Genomic DNA, 20,552 nt, shown 5'->3' with positions numbered 1-20,552 from the left:
CAGAAACACATTTGTAGAAAAGACACTAAGTACCAGCTAGACCAAGATGGGAACTTTCACCTAAGTGTTGTTATGAAATAACAGAGGTAGCAGCTTATGTGAATTATTCAGGGAAGATACAGCTTAATGAAGAAGCAAGGTGTGGCTGTGGTTGCATGAGACATTAGAATTCCTTTTAAATGATGTCATTTACCCAAACCTGAAAAGAGGAAGGCAGAGAGATGCCAAATTTCCAGCCATCTTTCCCTATTCTGCATAACCCTAGAATGAGAGTACTTACCATAAAATGAAAAATGCCATAGCCTATTCAAGGGGATGACTTTTCCAATTCCTGGAGAGATGTCAAACTAATAAGTAATACACCTTCAAAAGGTAACCTATGCGTCTGTGCTGCACAAGGTCCCAACAGAAAGATTAAGGGGTAACATCATAAGGCAAGTAGGTGACAGGTAAGAAACATCTCCAAGCATATGCTGGGAGAACCTACTGGGAGAACTTTACATTTCTTTGGTAGCAAGCAAGAATAAACAATGCTGAAAACCTAAGAAAAAAGGGACTCTCTAAAAAGGATCTGGGCAGATCATGGGACAGAAGAGAGAAATAGGGAACCAAGCAGCTCCAAAAAATCCCCAGTAGCAGATACCACTGGGCAGTTTAGCCAGGACAATAACTATAAATCAATCAATCAAAAATTAAATGAATGAATGGACCTTCTTATTTCTTCATCCTGAATTACTTAGCTTAAGATTCCACATAAGGAGATAGAGTCTGATAATCCGAACATCCAGAAGTGCAGGTCACATGCCTGCACATCTGGTATACTGAGGCAGAGAAAGGGCATGGCTGAGAAAGTCACCAGAAAAACTTCCTCATCCACTTCCTAGTGTGTATGGGCAGTGGGCTTAGGATTTATTGACCAATAAGACTATGAACAGCAGAAGTAATTCTGTTGTTGAGAAGGTAAACTTGTTCCTGTGAATTAAAAGGAAAAAATGTCCACTACACTATCAATGGTTATTAGTTGAAATGTTGTCAAACAGCATTAATTTCCCTTCAACAATATCATAGGACAGCAAATGCTATTAGCAAAAGACTATACCTCGGTCACAGAAAAGAGATATGAAATGAAGCCAGAAAATATGGTGGATAAGCAAATGGGCCCTGAACATCTTGCTATGTAAACCTCTGACATTCCAAATAAAAAAGTATTTAAATTAAAAAAAAAAAAGTCTTATACTTAATTGAAATTGTCCATTTGGTAACCTACAGCCATGAGACAATTATTTTCATACTGCAATATAAAATCACTTAATTACCTGTGAGATGCATTTTTTTCATCATATGCATAAGAACCTTTGTTGTTAGCTCATTTTCTCAGTTTTCTAATTTAAGCCCCAAATCACTTATTAATTTCTATGCATACTGAATTTAAATATGAATACATTAAACAAGTATAAATATTTCATATAAATAAAATGAAAATGCACTTTTGTACCCAGTTTACTGTTATCCTCCATAATTACCATGAGCCAGAACAGGAAATAAGAACTAATCATATCCCTGCATAATCATGCAGGGATACATCTAAAAGCCTAGACAAGCTGTGGATACCACTCTACATCCCACCCCAAACACATCATTCAGATCTCACATTAAATTCAGATGGATCTTCCAAATTTAACAATCTGATGTCATCCTGGCCCTTTAAAACCATATAATGGCTTTCTATGGTCTAAAGGATATGGTCCAATTTTCTCTTATTCCCCAAGTTGTCTCGCATGCTATAGATGCTAATCTGCACAATTCTATGATGCACAAATCACAGTCACAACTAATGCATCTGTTGTCTGCCCAGTTCTTGGGGCATCGTTCTCATTCTAGCCTATGAAATTGTGTAAGGCAAAGACTCTGCTGCTACACTCCCACATCCCTAAGGTCCTCCATTACCCAGCTCTTTGCCATTCTCTTTAGATACTCTTTTCTCTCATGAGCCATAACACTGTGCACCCTATATTATCTTTCTTAAGTGCTCTTTCCAAACACAACATGCAAATACAGTCCATCTTCCCACTTTATATAATTATCCAGTCTTCCCTGTAATCTCTATGCAACTGACACCGTAAGATCTCCTATCATGTCATACTTTGAATTTTCATACTAAACAAAAAGCTTCTTGAAAGCATATTTAACATGTCTTTCCACACACGCACACACACACACTCATGCACACAAAGTTTATCCTTTAAACTAGATATGTAGAAATTCACTAAAGGTTCATCAATTACACTAATGGGTAAAACGGTAGATACTGTACTTGAGTTCCTAATCCCAGCATAAGCAAGAATGGCTTGAGATATTCCACCACCAAGGCCTTCAAAAAGAACATGATGAGAACATAGTCTTAAGAAATGAAAACGGTTCCCTACAATGATTTCATTGTCTATTCCATTCATGTTGACCTATTCTACCTGAATTTCTGAGAGTGTGTGTGTGTGTGTGTGTGTGTGCACACGCGCGTGCGTATGCTTTCTACCCTACTAGATTCTGACCATTCTTTGGCCAAACTTCACTGCATCTATCTTTATTCCTGTAGTATTGGGTCCTTAATATATAATTAAGTATGTTGAGTATATACTTCACACTTAAGCCTAACAGTAGGTAACCAGTTAGTTTAGTTAGTTAAGAATACGATGTAAATCAATGCCTATCAATCTTTAATGTGAATACACCTGCTAAAATGAAGATCCTGATACAGTACTGCATTTCTCACTAGTTCCCAGGAAATGTCAGTCTATGGAGTACAATGGTTATCAAGGTCTTGAGCAAACTTTCTCTATGAATGATGTTCTGTTCTGAACTATAGACTATACTCAGACTGTATACATAGGCCTTGCTAAAATGGATGTTCTTATGCAATAAGAAATAGAGTACATAACATCGAGGATCAATAGAAAACTCAAATAATTGATGGACAATTCATTATATCATTTTTAGATACAAGGGAAACCGCCCCTACACTCCCTTAACTTAGGTAATTCTAGTAATTGGGATGATGTAATCCACCAATGTAAAAGTGTTTCTATAGTTCTTTTTTTTTTTTTTAAGATTTTATTTATTTATTTTGACAGAGATTGCAAGTAGGCAGAGAGGCAGGCAGAGAGAGAAGGGGAAGCAGGATCCCTGCTGAGCAGAGAGCCCGATGCAGTGCTCAATCCCAGGACTTTGGGATCATGACCTGAGCCGAAGGCAGAGGCTTTTACCCACTGAGCCACCCAGGTGCCGCTCTATAGTTCTTTCTAACATCTGAAAGCCTAAGGCAGAAATGGCAGGATTTCTACCATCCTTTCCATTCAAAGTGTATCCTTTAGGACTTTCACAAATACTTGGTCTGGTGCTCTGAAGAATCACTTAACAACTGTAGTATACAGTGCATTTTGGGAATAACCAAATGACAGAAAATACTAGGGCATTAACGATTAGAAGCCTGCAGTCAGGCTAATTTCCATAACAAAGCCAAAACTTAGATTCTATGGGATAGAAGTAATGGATGGAAACATGTCAAGGAATTAAGATTCTGATGTGAATTAGTTTAGTAGATAGCAGGGAGAAAATGTAAATGACAATGGAAACCAGTAAGTTCTTATTTGTATGTGTTAAAAAAAAAAATAGAAACATGAAAATAATTAAGGAATCTAAATAATGTCAAATAATTAAAACAATATAAAAGTATTATTTGAATTCCATAAACCACACTAAACATATATACAAGGAGGAAGTAGAGAAACATTCAAAACAGTTACTGACAATGTTTCATTCTTTAAAGGTTATAGAATTAGGAAGTAAAATAAGAGTAACTTGTTTCTCTTCAAATAAGTAAAACTCCTTCATTGTAGGCATATTAATAATACACCAGTCACTATGTTACATTTGCTAAGTTTTGAAATATAAAGACGCATAAAAAAGCTGCTCTTCTCCAGAAAACAAAACAAAACAAAACAAAACGAAACAGAAATTCATTTCTGAGTAACGTCACTATTATAAACAAACAAAAAAAAATGTGTAAATCTTTTGAAAAATTTCAATCACATTTGATGGAGAGCAACTTGAAACATTTTTATATTTCTACTCTATCACATGTCAGCATTTCCTTTTGCAACATGGCAAGATAGACTATAGCTGAAGTAAAAAGAATACAGATGAGAAAGAGCCTATTGGATAATTCATTCTTTTTAATAAACAAGACTCTTAACCATAGCCAAAACCATTTCTCCAAAATGAAATTTCAAATAGTGCTAATCACATTTCAGTTCTGATACACTGGCTCCCTGTAATAGTCAAAGATAAAACAACACACTATGGGAATGTTGCCTTCCTCTGTTTCTAAAGAGTCAAGAGAGATCATAATATCTATCCATGGATAAAGACACAGGAACAAACATAAATCACTTTATTGAGTGTTTTGGAAGAATACAATCATAATATTAAACTTTGCAATTTGAGGAATGGTCTAATTATGTGCCTGGCACTAGGCTATGTGTATATATGATTAATTCATTTTAGTCTTCACAACCCTACAATAATATCCCCATTATACAGGTGGGAAAATAAAGCTGGAAGAGGTTATATAACTCACACTAATATTTCAGTCATCAGATCATACCGAATCACCAAGTATGCCTGTAGCCTCTCTTTTACATCATATAAAATAGTGTATTCCACCTGCAGAGACTGAATATTAACCTAAAACACAGAATTCACCATTTTGGGATGTGCATTATATTATGTTCCTTTTCTTAAGAGTTAGCCTTCATAGGGCACCTGCCTGGCTCAGTTGGTAGAGCATTTGCAACTCTTGATCTCAGGACTGTGAGTCCTAGCCTCACAGTGGGCATAGGAATCCCTTAAAAACAAAATCTTAAAAAAAAAAAAAAAAAAAAAAAAAGGAAGAGTTAATCTTAAAATACTCATTTAAGGAGCTACATTGTAAGAAAACCACTAAAATTTGTAAAAGTTTATTAATTCAGAAGAACAGAAAACTGCTATTCTAAATAACAGTAACATTTTAAGAACAGTGCTTATTTCAGTTATAGCTCGGACTCTACACTACAATATGCTGGTAAATTGCTATTAATAAAGTGAATAGAGTTATTGGAACTGTGAATTCATGATACCTCCATGTTACATAGTGCATATACAGAGGTTACCACTACCTCAATAATATCTAGAATTGTTGCAGTGTCTTGAATTCTGACAATCAGGTTCAAAAAAGAAAATGGAGGGGAAACACTAGGAATTTTAAGCAAGAAACTACTAACTGGTAAATGAAACCTAGAAATGTGCTAAAGTAAATAAAAGAGAATGACTTCATTCAGTAAAGACAATGTGCTCATAGTACAGAATTTTTTTTTAAGATTTTATTTATTTATTTTGACAGAGGGAGATCTCAAGTAGGCAGAGAGGCAGGCAGAGAGAGAAGGGGCAGTAGGCTCCCCGCTGAGCAGAGAGCCTGATGTGGAACCAGTCCCAGGACCCTGAGACCATGACCTGAGCCAAAGGCAGAGGCTTAACCCACTGAGTCACCCAGTCACCCCAGTGCAGACTTTTGAACTAAGTTTCTTGTACTGCAGGTAAAACGGTCAACATTCCACACCTATATCACAGGAATCTTCACAAAGGTGATTCTGCTGCAAAGCATATCACCAACACATACGACAATGTTATCAAGGCAGGTAATTTTCTATTTCTACTGTACTGCAGTAACACTTTACCTTTCAGATCCTCAGTCAGGATGTAGGAAAAGGTGAAACTGAGAACAGAGAAAATGTGAAACACCCATACTATTCTGTCACCAAAAGCGTCTGTTGGGGTGGAGAGGGGCGGGGGGGGGGGGGGGGGGCTGCAGGTAAGGAGAAAAAAAGAAAAGGCCCTTCAGAGCCTCTTTCAGAATCTACTCAAACTATTAAATATACTTGGAATGGCTTGTATATTTCATTATTCTAGTTCACAAACAGTAAGAAACAGCAAATAGAAATAGCTAGTTCACTAAACCAAGGAATCAATTATGACCATCAAAAGGCATCAGAAAGCAGACAGAGGTACCCACATCTCAGCTGCACTTGTTGGGATCCTGCTACACAGTGTGTGTGTGTGTGTGTGTGTGTGTGTGTGTGTATATATATATATATATATATCATGAAATAGATATATATATATGTATCATGAAGTGGTTCAACAAATATATAAATCATCCATGTGTACTATGTTCTGTATAAATTGCAAAGATCATAGTATAAAGCTAATTTGCTTATTACTTAGAATGTGCCATGAACACTGTACTAGTCTTAAACAATTATCAGTTAATGTTCACAACATCTCTGTAAGATAGGCATATTCAACTTCTCACAGATTTTTAAAACTGCCTTAGGAAGGGTTAAGAACATGTTCAAGATCACACAGCTGGTAAGTGACAGAACAAATCTAGGTCCATCTGCATCAAAGGCCCATGTTCTAGTCTAAACTACTATTCTATGTTCATCATGGTGATCCTGTGTCATCAAGAAGTAAATCTTACCCATTTAAAAGGTAAAGGAATATTTTTAGAGAGATTCCCATTTAAAAAGAAAAAAAAAAAAAACTACCATTAAAGACAAACTTCTATTTATAACTACTTAGTTCCAAGAATTCTATATATAACCATGTTTGTATTCTAATTTTTACTAGGAATTCTTTTTTTTTTTTTTTTTTTTATTGATTTGACAGAGAGAGATCACAAGTAGACAGAGAGGCAGGCAGAGAGAGAGAGAGAGAGGGAAGCAGGCTCCCTGCCGAGCAGAGAGCCCGATGCGGGACTCGATCCCAGGACCCTGAGATCATGACCTGAGCCGAAGGCAGCGGCTTAACCCACTGAGCCACCCAGGCGCCCCTTTACTAGGAATTCTAAATGTGACCTGGGCCCTGGGTGTCTCAGTCAGTTAAGTGGCCAGCTCTTGATTTCAGTTCAGGTCATGCTCTTAGGGACATGAGACAGAGCCCCACTTTGGCCTCCATGCTCAGCAGAGAGTCTCCTTAAGATTCTCTCTCCCTCTCTCTCTACCCCATCTCTCCACTCTCTCTCTCAATCTCTCTCAAATAAATAAATAAATCTTGAAAAAAAATTAAAAAAAGAAATGTGACCTAGGTAAACATTTTCTTTTTAAGGATGTCATTCACCTAATTAAATGCAGTAAAAGTAGTCCTTGGATTTGTAATTAATTCGCTCATCTGTGAGAAGTCTAGAATCAATAGCTAGCTAACAGCTAATCAAATGAGTCACTAAAGGCAAAAAATATTCATATTTATATTTCATAATTGAAGAGCAATCATAATACAGATAATACAAATTTGTACAACTGAAAATGATGGCAGTGTGCCTAGAATCAAGCCTCATTAAACACATTTGAGGATTTGAGTCATGTCATTTTTTTCACTTTTCTTCTCCTACAAACTGGACCTATTTCAGCATAAGCACACTTATATCACCTGTCCTCACTGGAAATTTCCATAACAAACCTAAAAAGCACAGGAAACATGAATTATCAAGGTTCCTATTAGGACAACTGTGCAAGGCACAAATATTTACACACAAAAGTTCAACTCAAAGGTGGAGAGTATATTTTACCATGGTATAAACAAAAGAGACTTCTGTATGCATTTTTTTAAAAAAATCTCCAGGTCATTATGGAATCAGCAGTGCTTCTGCTCTCCTAACCCTCATTTTCTCATGAACCATACTCCCTTCCCAGAAGTGTACCACTTTTATTTAATTAATAGTGATAAATGCATATTTTAAATGTTATGGCCTGAAATTGACCTTGTCCAAATATGGAAAATATTTTCTCTTTCCAAACTATGAAAACAGCTGACTGGCTTCATATAAGCCAGAAAAAGAATAAATGAATAAAACCTTGTCTAAAAAGGAACTAATCTTACAGTCAATTCCTGCTTTTTTAAGTTTTAAACACAAAAATCTTAAAAAAAAATCTTTCTGAAGTATTTCCTAATTACTCTCAGGGACTTGTCTGTTCCTCAAACTCCTGGCAATATCATTAACGTTCCATGAAGATGTATTTTCTGAGCTTAATTGTATCTTTGGTGTCTACCATGTTTTACCAAGAGATATCCAAAATGAATATGACTAATCAATTAAAATCTGCTTATTGGAAGCTTACTAAGATTTAGGCACTAAACTAAGTACTTTACAAGCAGTATTCCACATAATCTTCATAAAACTCCTGTGCCTTTAAGGACTATCCAAGTTATTTAAGATTTGTCCATCAATAAACTAAGTCATTTAGCTTACTATGTCTTTTAATTATCTGAACAACCCTACGAAAGATGTATCTTCCCATTACGCAGCTAATAAAACTGAAACCTAGAAAAGGTAGGTAACTTGCTATGACATAATTACACAGATAGTGCAAAATGGGTTTAGGACTGGTGAGAAATCTATGACTCCAAATTTCAAGCCCTTATCCACTCTCTCAAGGAACCCTCATGGTACTGAGTAACATTACAATGTACTGGGTAGGGCAATGAATGTCCCAATTTGCCCAATACTTTACTGGTTTTAACACTGAATGTTCAACACCCTAGGAATCCCTCAGTCTTGGGAAAACTAGGAGGGCTGATCACCTTCATAATAAGTGTTATATCAGTGGCATGGAAAAAATAAATAAATAAATAAACAAGAGTCCATACAGAAAAGGCAATCATTCCTTAGTAATATTGAAAGAGGGTTAATAGAGTGGCAATTGAGTTGAGCATTATGCAAACTGTAATAAACATGGTGGAGAAAGATGACAAAGGTAGAACAGACACAAAGGCAATGAAAACAAAAGGCATGCAAAAAAATCACTTGTCAGGTTCCGGGGTGGGCACCTAGACTGCAAACCTGGAAAGGGGATAACAACAGGGAAGTGTAAATGGAAAGGAAAACACCATCTAGGACGGACCGAAAGTATTCTTATAAAAGGAAATTAAGCATGAGGATATGGTTTTAACTTCCACTTCCCTCCGTAGTTCTACAGAGATGGGCTTTGAAGAAATGACAGCTTTCACTTTATGATTTAGTGATGACTATATGTGCCTTGGCAGGGGGATGCCAAGTGATTCTTGACTGGGAAACTGACTTATTAGAAGCAGCAAAAGATCTCACTTCTTTGCAGTCGTTCTCACTGTGCCACATGCCCTTTCTGGAAACAATTACTGTGGATAGGGAGAGCCAATACTCTTTCTTAGGGAGCAGAGCATGTTTCAATCCTAACTCTAAGAAGTAAGAGTTTCACCCAGACCATACACACTAAAAATGGGATGGAACCAGGCGACGGAATACTCTTGAGCACTAAAAGGAAATGAAAGAGAGGGAGATATGAATAGGCAGAATATAGAGAAGGGTTAGGGCAGTGAAAATACTCTGTATGATACTATGGTGACGGATATATGTCATCACACATGTATTTGTCCAAACCCACAGAAGTGTAACACCAACGGTGAATCTTAAGGTAAACTATGAACTTAGGGTGATTATGATGTCAGTGTAGGTTCATCCCGGGTAAAATATGTATCACTCTGATGAGTGATGTTGATAATGTCTGGGAGCAGAAGTATATAGAGTATCTCTGGACTACCCTCTAAATTTTGTTCTAAATCTGCTCTTAAAAAATAAGATCCAAAACTAATGATGTATTATATGTATTGAATTTAAATTTTTTTTTAAAGATTTTATTTATTTATTTGACAGAGATCACAAGTAGGCAGAGAGGCAGGCAGAGAGAGAGAAGGGGGAAGCAGGCTCCCTGCCAAGCAGAGAGCCCGATGTGGGACTCGATCCCAGGACCCTGAGATCATGACCTGAGCCGAAGGCAGCGGCTTAACCCACTGAGCCACCCAGGCACCCTTGAATTTAAATTTTTTAAAAAATAAGGTCATGGGGCACCTGGGTGGCTCAGTGGGTTAAGCCTCGGCCTTCAGCTCAGGTCATGATCTCAGGGTCCTGGGATCAAGCTCCGCATCAGGCTCTCTGCTCAGCGGGGAGCCTGCTTCCCCCCTCTCTCTGCCTGCCTCTCTGCCTGCTTATGATCTCTCTCTATGTCAAATAAATAAATAAAATATTTTTTAAAATATATAAATATAAATATAAATAAACAAACAAATAAATAAGGTCTTAAGGGGTGCCTTGGTGGCTCACTTGATTAAGCATCCAACTCGTGGTTTAGGCTCAGATCATGATCTCAGGGGATCTTGAGATCAAACCCCACTTCAGGATCTGCACTCAGCACAGAGTCTGCTGGAGAATCTTTCTTTCTCTCCCTCCCGCTCTGCTCCTCCCACACCCCAAAGAAATTAATAAATAAAGTCCTAAAACAAATGCTAGAATGGGATAGTAACAAAGGCCAACATTAAAAGGAAGAAAGGGAATAGGCATTTACCAGGCAATAACCTATACACACACACAAACACACACGCCACAGAGACACAGACACACTCCTTTCTCTACACCCAGAGAGAGGAAAATAGAGAACTGGCTGGCAATCTCACATTCCTGTAATAGAAATCTGTAAGTGACCACTTACTGAAAAATCTGCCAGTTATTCACCATACCTGTTTTCTGGGCACTCAGTGTGACTCCTTTTCTTAGCTTACCTTACAGAGAGGAACAGCCATGTAAGAGAGTTCTGTCTAATGGAATGTGGGCAGAAGACATGATAACCACTCTCAGTGCAGGCCTATAAAAACCACTTGTGAAACTTGTCAGGTCATTTCCCTCCTCACACCCCATATACCTTGTCTGAAGAAGGAGGACCCCAGGGTCTTAGCAGAGGATGAAGCCAGAAGATAAGGAACCTGATTTCTCAAATGACCCCATGGGAAGCCACTCAATCAGAACTATGTTGTGAGTATTGAACTACCCCGCACGAGCAAGAGTAGGAAGCATTTTATGTCACTGAAAATTTAGAGTTTACCTGTTACAGCAGCTAGAGTTAGCTTTTCATGAGGTCCTGTGGGACTCTGTTCACTCGGAGTCTGAAAATACGATAGTAAGTAAGTTGAAACCTCTCTGTCCTATTACCCCCATTAAATTATAAAAAGGGACTTACAAACATATAAATGGTGTGGGTGTGAGGAAATTTGGAAGCAAGGTAAATTTAGGAAAAAAAAATAAAGGGTATTTCTTAAAAGGTTCAGGGAAAGTTAGGAAATGAACAGGGTCTTTTGAGAAAGAGGTGACTGATAAGCATGCAAGTATATCTGCTCACCTCCATGGTGAGAACATGTGTCATTAATTAATTGGGAAGATGCCACAAATACATACTGAACAAGAAGACAAAAATGACTTAAAATACTGGAAAACGAATTGTGTTGGCAGAAAGTATACTCTCCCTATTAACCACCTCACATCTCTACTATAACTGTTTGGAACCAAAACTGTGAGAGGTATTTTTACCAAGGACAAATACACAGGAAAGGTGAGATGAGGCAGATCTCTAATATAAGTGGGACAAGATAACAGGATAAGACCAAAAGGGATCATTTTTCTTTTCCGGGATGTTAGGATTATTGGGAGAGGTACCTTTAGTCGTGCAGTAAATGCTCAAAAAGTTTTGCAAAGCTGAAAGAACAAGAGAAGAGCTTTCTTTCTTGGGAGCTGGGAATGTTGATGAAAAACAATGCTTTGGATCAAAAGGAAGATCAGAGGAGAATATTTTAGCTATGAATTTGCCAGAAAGAATATTTGCTTAGGCTAAGAAGTGAGCAGGAATTTATCTTTACATACTGCAGCATAAAAATGGCAGCCAAGAATTCCCACAATGAAAGCCTAAGAGAAAGGCTATAATTCAGGGCATAGACTCTGATAATTTGTTTCTCAGAAGTAAAAAAGCATTGTGGTGGAGAGTCTTACTTTAAATACCTGATTCAAGTAAGTATTCAAGATAAACCTGTGTCATATCTAATTATACTCCATTACATTTTAGATTAGATACAATCTTTTTTATTCTTTGGGATTTTTTAATTCTCCTCCAACTTTTTTATATAGACAAAAAGAACAAGTGGTCCAATGGCAACATAACAAAAGTATTAAGGCAAGAATAAATAAGTAGTATAATGAAGCTGTTAAGAAAATCAACTCTAGAGCCAGAGAACTGGTTCAAATCCCAGCTCTGCCACTTACTGGCTATGTTGAGCAAATGACTTAATTTCTCTAAGCCAAGTTTTCCTCATTTATACAACATAGACAATACTTACCGAGGAGGGCAAAGCGCTTAGAAAAGTATTTCCTCGGGCTCTCTGCTCAGCAGGGAGCCTGCTTCCCCCTCTCTCTCTCTGCCTGCCTCTCCATCTACTTGTGATCTCTCTCTGTCAAATAAATAAATAAAATCTTTAAAAAAAAAAAAAAGTATTTCCTTATAATTGTCCTGGTTTTTTTCTGCCAGGAAAACCAGGTAGTTGGGGGAAGGAAAGGTAAGTAATATTTACTGAAAATGGAGGAAATATCACACAGAGTAACAGAGTGTCAGAAATGCTAGCTGTTCCCCCAACTGTTCTTCTCCTTCCTTGAAACACAGCTATACTACATTCCCCAGCCTCCCTTATAATAAGATTCATTTACATACAGGTGAGTTCTGGCCAATGGAATGAAAGCAAAAGTTATATGTATGGTTTGCAAGTCTAAGCAATGAATGTTCTCCAAGTCTTTTTCCTTCCAGTGCTTTGATGCATAAAGATGAGCATGGTGACCCTGCTGAAGAAGACAGAGGTCTTGGAGGAATGCTGCCAGGATCATCCAGTTGGGGACTTAACATGAATGAGAATATTTCACGTTTGAAGAAGTACACTTTTGGATTCATTTGTTACAGCTGTTAACCTGCCTACGCTAACAGAGGTAAGCTCTATACCTATACTCTCACGTTTAATTCCTACAATGATCCCTTGAAACTTAATGTTATCCCAATTTTATAGCTAAGGAAGGTGAGACTCAAAAAAGTTATGGAACTCGGGCGCCTGGATGGCTCAGTGGCTCGGGTCATGATCTCGGGGTCCTGGGATCGAGTCCCGCGTCGGGCTCTCTGCTCAGCAGGGAGCCTGCTTCCCTTCCTCTCTCTCTGCCTGCCTCTCTGCCTACTTGTGATCTCTGTCTGTCAAATAAACAAATAAAATCTTTAAAAAAAAAAAAAAAAGTTATGGAACTATATTGTCCAACATCATGAATGTAAGAAGTGGTAGGGTCACATCCAGGTTAATCTGCTGCAAGGTTTTTGATCTTTCCACCCTCCACACAATACTGCAACATGGACAATGTCTTTCTTTTCCTCACTCTTCCTGGTTTCCTCACTTTTTAACCACGGAAACTTCATCTTTAAGTTAAAACCTCATTTTTTTTTCCTTCTGTATATCTAATTTGGGAGATCCAGGATGATCCCTAATATCACATTCATCTCTTCTGCGTCATTTTGTCCACATATGTGCTCATGACCAGGAAACAGTGCTCTTAACCCATCTGTTACAGGAGACACAGATTTCTAGCAGTTTTTCAACTGGCTACCATACCAAAGACAGTGAATGGCAAAGCCAGAGGTAAGAAAAGAAAGGTAAAAACTCCACAAACCATCAGTGATTTCCAAAGTGGAGTATACACCCAAGGGCAATGCAGAGCAAATCACTGGAATCCATAAAAATATTAGAACTTCCGCTTCATATTTTTTGCTTTATTTATCCTTTAGCTTTTGCTGTATATATTTCCTAAGTAGTAATATCAACATATTAGTATATATGTATAACATTAACAAATTTTAGTGAGTATGGACAAATTTTCTTCTGATAGCATGTAAGAGGAAAAAAAAAATAAGGACTAATAAGTCTAGGTAATAAATCTGCTTTCCCTCACCAGACTTAAGATACTGTGTTATGGAAAAATGAAAATAACAAAACTTACCACATCTGTGTATACAGACATCTCTCTGCTCACCATACGAAATAGACGAATTCAATTAAAATCATATAAAAACATGTTTTCACAAAAGATTAAATTCTTTAAATAAAAACCAAGACTGAAACTAATGTATATTCTATCTATGTCTTTGAATACAACACAGAAGAACCCAACAAGTTAAACTGGGCAGATAATCAGGAACTATAAAGGGGAGTTTTCTGCTGAGAAGCTTAATTATTCAGGTTACCTTTATGTTTTTTAAGAAATAAATTGAAGTAACAGATGTCCTGTGTACCTTTCAGAAGAAAACTCCTAGTCAAAAGATTTAGTACTTAGAGGGAAAATAATTAGAAGACCTACTTCTGAATAAGAAGAAGAAAGAGAACCAGGTAAAATAAATGGATGATTAAAAAAAAAGCTAAGATTATTCGATAAGCTTTCTATTTAATGTCCCACCAATATGTAATGACTATTTAAAGAGATGTTGAGCTGACTCAAGGAGACAAACTCCCCCAAGTTAAAGAAAACTGTTTTCATAAAGGCTACCAAAAAGAAAATCTCCCTCTGCTGAAATTTCCATATGGCTCTGACCTGCACCCTTAAACAATAGGTCTTTTCTCTTAACTGGTCATAGTCCCTAATTTTAAAAGGTCGGTTTCTCTATGCTCGCCTCCAACCTGACAGGGTCCTTAATGAGGTTTATCATCGTGATCCCTTCTTATCAATCCAGAGCAGCTAAAGTTGGTTTAAAGAAACAAACAAAAATCAAGAGCATTTTATAACGTGGCAAAAATGATGGAACTTGTTTTTGATTCTTAGCAATCTAACACTCCCACCACCTATTGTGGAGATTCACCTAAGTCTTGAAGGAAACCAAGATGAAGATGGCAAGAAAAAAGTTATGGGTGAAATGTGAATTTTCTCATTAATGCCACAAAAATCACCTCCAGGTGTGTGTCTCCATGACACGATGTTCTTTTCACCCACTTGGGTAGAGACAGAGAGAACAAACTTGCTAATCGGCCCCAATATAAATGCTCCTCCGGGGACCTGCCTGCTGGAAATCTACTCCACTCCTTACTAAAGGGCATAAACCTCAAAATACAAAAAGCTCATTCCAAATTATTACTGCAAGTGTCCAAACAAATCAATTACGTGGAATTATTCTTCGAAATATTCAGCTCCCATCACAAGAAGCTGCAGATGCCTCCCAAGCCATTGAAAGATAGTTATTCAGACAAACATGTCCCCGCCCCTATGTTGATTTCAGTAGGAAAACTAGAAAAAGTTCCCGGAGCTTTCCTTCCAGAAGCTCCTCCTTGCAAACAAACCTCCAACGCACCCCAAGATTCACGACCCCACCTCTACGAAGACCACCCACCCTAAGTGATCAGTCACACTGATTCGCCCTACACTATCCCCGCAAACCTTTTCGCTACAAATCTGGAGACCCCAGCCAGCAACCAACCTCCTTAGCTTCGCGTTGCGCGAAGCAGCTTCCTTGCTGGAAATCCGCTGTGCTGCAAAATATTCTAATGCATCAGACTCCCTGACTGGTTCAGAAAGATTGAACAGCTCACGTCCTCCTACCCTCACCTCCACACCGTTCATAAATAATAGAATATACAAACGAATCACAGGGAGAAAAGGCAGGTAGGTTTTGAGCCCACCTTCCCAGAAGGAGAGTGCGGGTTGGTGTCTGCGGGGCGCCTGGCGCATATCTCGTTGATATCTGGGTCCGAGGAGGCTACAAGGCAGTTGTCTTTGCCATGCAAAAGAAACTGCAACCCCCCCTCGAAGTTACCGGAGATTATTACGCCACCCCTACAAGTTCCCTGGGCCGAGCCTGGGTATACCAGGTACGTGCACATGAGCGGGGACCTGGATTCGCCGCTGTACCCCCGGCGTTTAGCAAGGAGCCTGGCACACAGTGGGCACCACCAAAATCAGGGTCTGTTCCAACAGGGCTCCTTCCACCACCGCTACCGGCTCCGGCTCCCTTAGGTCCTAAATCCCTTCAAACACCAGCTCAAGTTCGCCTTTCTCTAACGTAGGCTGCACAGCTGGGCAATCAGAGCCCCCGGGTATCAACATCAGAAGGAAACTTGCCAGCACGCACGGAGAGGGGGCAATAGCCTGAACCAGTTGGAGAAGCTGATTTTAACGATTCCTGAAGCATTACGCGCTCCAGGCTACTTGTTCTGTGGCTGCCTTGCAGCGCAACAAACTTATTTTCTGACTAAAAAGAAGGGTCGCCGTGGGGTGAAGGTGGCGTCGTCGGTGCCCTGCCTCCTCGCGGGTTCAGGGCGCTCAGTTCCAGCTGCGCCAACCCCGCAGGGCTGCCGGGCTCAAGGCAGTATGGCCCACAGACCCCGTCCAGCCCTGCAGGAGTGGGTGCCCCAGGTAGCCCCTTTGCACTCCGCAGCCTCCGAGGACCACGTCTTACCTCAAAACCCGAAAGCCGGAGCGCCCCGGGCAGCACGCGCCGGGCTGGAGCTCATCCTGCCTCCTCGCGCCTCACTTACCTCCGCACCTGAGCGCCGCGCCCGCTACAGCCTCCTAGGAAACGGCGTCGGCACAGCCCGAGGGTCCCGCTGTAGTGGCGAAAGCTTCCTACTTGCGACCAATCCTGGTGTTGAACCCGGTGCTCCGTCTGGTGCCGCGCTCTCCTCCCTCCCAGCGCTCGCGGCGGCTCAAAAAACCCGGCGCGGCAGAGTTCAAGCAGCCGGCTCCTCAGCCTCAAGGAGGCGGAGACGCGTGGAGCCGAGGAGAGACACGGGGAGGGCGGGAGCCCGCGCGCAGCCGGGCTGAGCATGCTCAGTGCGCGGCGGGAGGAGGCGCGCGCCCGGGTGCTGCACCTGCCGGGCCCTGCCCGGCCCAGCCCTGGAGAGAAGGTCCCCAGCCCCTGGGCGTAAAACTCGGGTAGGGTGCCTCACCTGATCCCGAAGCACCCGACGACAACCCGTTCCGGCGCAGAGGCTTACAGGATGTGCTTCTTAGCGATGGGGAATATACAGCAGTGATGCCGCCGTCCTTTGCAACCCGAGTGTAGGGGCACAAGGAGGCTCGACCTGTGCGGATGCCCAAACCTCTGGCCTCCGTAGACAGGGAACTCGAGGAATCTTTAAGGCGCCCTACCCAGGGAAACAAACGCTTCTGCTTTGGGGCTGAGAATTGCCGAGTACGGGGGGTGTGGGTGGAGGGACAACAGTGAACTTGAGAAGCCGGAAGAGGGGGCTTTTGGAAGGTTTTACCTACTTGTCCTTAGGCGAAGGACACTGGCCAGACAGCGTTTCCGACCTGAACTCTCATACAGTGTGCTTTCAAGCTGGAATGTGTGTGTGTACGTATTGCGATGAAATACGTACAAGGATCAATTTGTGGTGTGTGAGGGGAGAGGCGCACATTGAAATCTTTGTTATTCAAAAGCATGTGCTTGGAAAATGACGTTACCATGATCTTTCTACAGTGTGAATCTACTGTTTTCTTGCAGAAATGGCTGTCTTCATCCCCAACTCCAAACCTCAGGGTAACCGTAGTGATTGGCAACAATGTCCCAGCCCCTCACGAACCCTGTGCAAAGTGAGTCTGACAGGCAGAGGAAAGCCAGCCAGGTCGAATTCATTGGCATGCATTTCCAGCAACCACAAGAGAAGCCCAGGCTTCTCTCAAGGGAAAAAGCCCCAAGGGCTTTGCTGAACCCCAGTCTTTCTGTGCGTTGTTCAGTAGTTCAGAGCTACATAAACAGCTTCTGACCATTTCTACAATCATGTAAACCCACACTGACATCTCCATTATGTGGAAAAGATGTTAACTGGAAAACTATTTTTAAACTACTGTAATAAGCAACCAACTCCTACAGATACATGCAGCTGCCTTGTTCACACAGTTTTGTGTTCTTTGTTTTTTTCATTCCTGTTCAGGCAGTGGGCAAATTCAGAAGTGTGGTATGTATTGTTGTGGTCAGAATTTTCAGCACTTGAAATTCCATGGCTTTCCTTGTGGCGGAGATTAATGCTAAAGAAAGGAGTTTTTGCTATTGTTCCCCAGATTTCTTGATGGCTTAAACTTGGAGAGAGATTTTAAGTCCCCCTCCCCCTGCCCACTTGGTGTATTTCTCTGATACAGGCAGTTTCACAAAAAGGAAATGTTGGGTAATGCAAGAATTTTCCATGGTAAATAGTTAAGATGAATTGTTTTTACTCATTCTGAAGGCTTTTGTGGTCCTGCCAGAACAATGAATTATAACGTAATATCTTTTAGATTATTTTTCTGCCACTAGTCACTTAAAATTATATATATGATTTTCAGTAAAAATACATAATGAAAAAACAAAAGTTCTAGCCAGAAATTCTCCAGAAAATATTCCTATGTATACATGAATACTCTTAACATGTTCAGGGAAAAAGTGATGCTTTAAACTCGAAATAAAATTTCAAAGAGAAAAGAATAAAGTAGACTGTCACATTCTACCAAAGAGACTATAAACTGAAGCAACTTTCAAAGTTTTATTAACGTTTAGGACAAAGCCCCTTAACAGTGTTTTCAAATTTCAAATTTAAATAGTTTTATTTTCATTCTTTCCTTTTACCCTTCTTCTGTTTCTATTATAAGCTAGACATTGTATTCTAGTAGGTGCTAGGAAACTAAAAATGACCAAAACTTAGTATCTGCTCCACAGTTTACCATGTAGTTGGAAAGACAGGCATTATGTATCAGGAGAGACAGATTTGGGTCATGTTGAGGGGATGTCAGTTAAACATTATGATGAGAGGCATTTTTTTTTCTTTTCGTCAATAGGGCCACACAGATCAAATGCTAAGCTTGATCAGCACCTCACCAACATTTTCCAAGAAGAGCCACATGCCCAACCTTTCCCTGAGAAGAACAGTGGCTAGTTTAAAATACAACAAATAATTCAGTCCCCTTTTCCAATCCCACAAGGAAGACGTGAAGCTCAACCGCCACCTCTGCCAAGAAAGAAAGCCTCTCACTAAAGCTCTCTGGAGTGTTCTTAGGAGAACCAGCCCCTGCCAGGAGACAAGAAAGGTTTATTTCGACAACAACATCCTCACACGTGTGTCCCTGCGTATCCGAGACCCTGGCTGTGTGTCAGTGTCTTGCTCAGGGAAGCTGTCATTGGGATCCTGTGTGTGTGGGGGGGAAATGTTCCAAATGAATCAATTAACGCTGCCAGCAACAAGTTCAGTACCGCGGCACTGGGTCTCCCTGCTTTATATCAGTGCAAGAATGAATTATTGGTGCTCATGTAATTTGCAACTAATCATTATAATGCAATGGAAAATTTCTCCTGCCCAGGTAGCCTAGGTAGCATCTAAGCAGAGAGCTGCAAAACCTCTCCCCGTTATGTGCCCTAAAATAATTACTTATACACATGTGTGAGGTTTTACTTCCAGGTCTTTTAATACAGGGCTATCTATGTGGACACAAGGTCACCCCTTACTCTCATTAAACCAATCTGAACAAAAGTGTGATGATTCTTAAGGGAAATCAACGCTGAAAATGCTTTTGACTTTTTGGAAACATGGGCAGAATACATCATTAGGTTAGACTCAACATGTAACAGTTCTGAAAACTCCAGATAGGGCATCCATCTGCTCCTGTTCTTCCTTTCCCCCACATCCGGGGCAATGGGAGGGTGGTAGGGATGAGCGGGAGGAGGAGTAGCTTTAATGTAGGAGGAGGAAAAAGGCAGAGCATTACAGGAAAAGAAATTTGTCTCTTCCGACCACATCTAATCTGATTCCATTTTCTCCCTAAATCTGGCCTCCTGGGGAATTAAAAAAAAACTCAAAAACACCACCCTGGGATGCCTGGGTTTCTCAGTCTTTAAGCGTCTGCCCTGGGCTCTCCAGTCGGGCATGGGCATCTGGCTCTTTGCTCAACAGGGAGCCTGCTTCTCCCTCTGCCGGCCTCTCCTCCCTGCTTATTTGTTCTCTCCCTCTCTTTCTCTGACAAATAAATAAGTAAAATCTGTGAAATAAAACATAACAAAACAAAACACCACCCTCTTTGTTCTAAAAACTTGGAAAAAGTCATCCAATGGCAAGGGTGCCTCAATGAGAAAAAAATGTACCTTAGTTTTGTGATTTTCGTGTATTTTAATGTATTGAGTGCCTGGATAGATGTTCAGGTATAAAGCACCACTTCTATCCTATATGCAGTTTTAAAACTACCTTCAACTTCATTCTAATCAAGTGGATAAAGCATTATTTTTCAAAGAATTCTGTCTTTTTTTTTTTTTTCAAAGAATTGTGTCTTAAAGAGCTTTGTGCTTGCTGTTGAAACAGAGTATAATAAAACAGAGCTCAGATAAGGACTTTTAAGACCAGCGTTCCAAAGCTTCCTTCCATGCAATTGTTTTAGGTGACTGATTGATGCTTGAGCTTCAAACTAAGGGCATCAGAATAATAATGGCCACATAGTGTGATAATGATAATTAGCACACAAAAGCACAGTTAATTGCCATGAAGGTTATGACATAGACTGACAGACAGAGTCAAAGTAAACTAGAAGCCTGACACCCCAGCCAAGACTCCTTCATAAACATGGCTGTGAGACTCCC

At 40.1% G+C, this 20,552-nt stretch overlaps 1 protein-coding gene across 1 annotated transcript in view; it reads right to left on the bottom strand.

The window, feature by feature from the left end:
• The window catches only part of CNTN4 (contactin 4), a 917,793-nt gene extending 901,078 nt beyond the window's left edge, over positions 1 to 16,715 (bottom strand). Inside the window, exon 1 of the mRNA XM_032867432.1 lies at positions 16,492 to 16,715. The gene's annotated coding sequence lies outside the window, so the exon portion shown is untranslated. The remainder of the gene's footprint in view (positions 1 to 16,491) is intronic.
• Between the last annotated feature and the right edge of the window lie 3,837 nt (positions 16,716 to 20,552).

Source organism: Lontra canadensis, unplaced genomic scaffold (genome assembly GCF_010015895.1).
Source record: "Lontra canadensis isolate GAN:19392208 unplaced genomic scaffold, GSC_riverotter_1.0 scaffold34, whole genome shotgun sequence".
Taxonomy (NCBI): domain Eukaryota; kingdom Metazoa; phylum Chordata; class Mammalia; order Carnivora; family Mustelidae; genus Lontra; species Lontra canadensis.
Note: the sequence above shows the minus strand (reverse complement) of the source record. Positions and strands in the feature narration are given on the sequence as shown.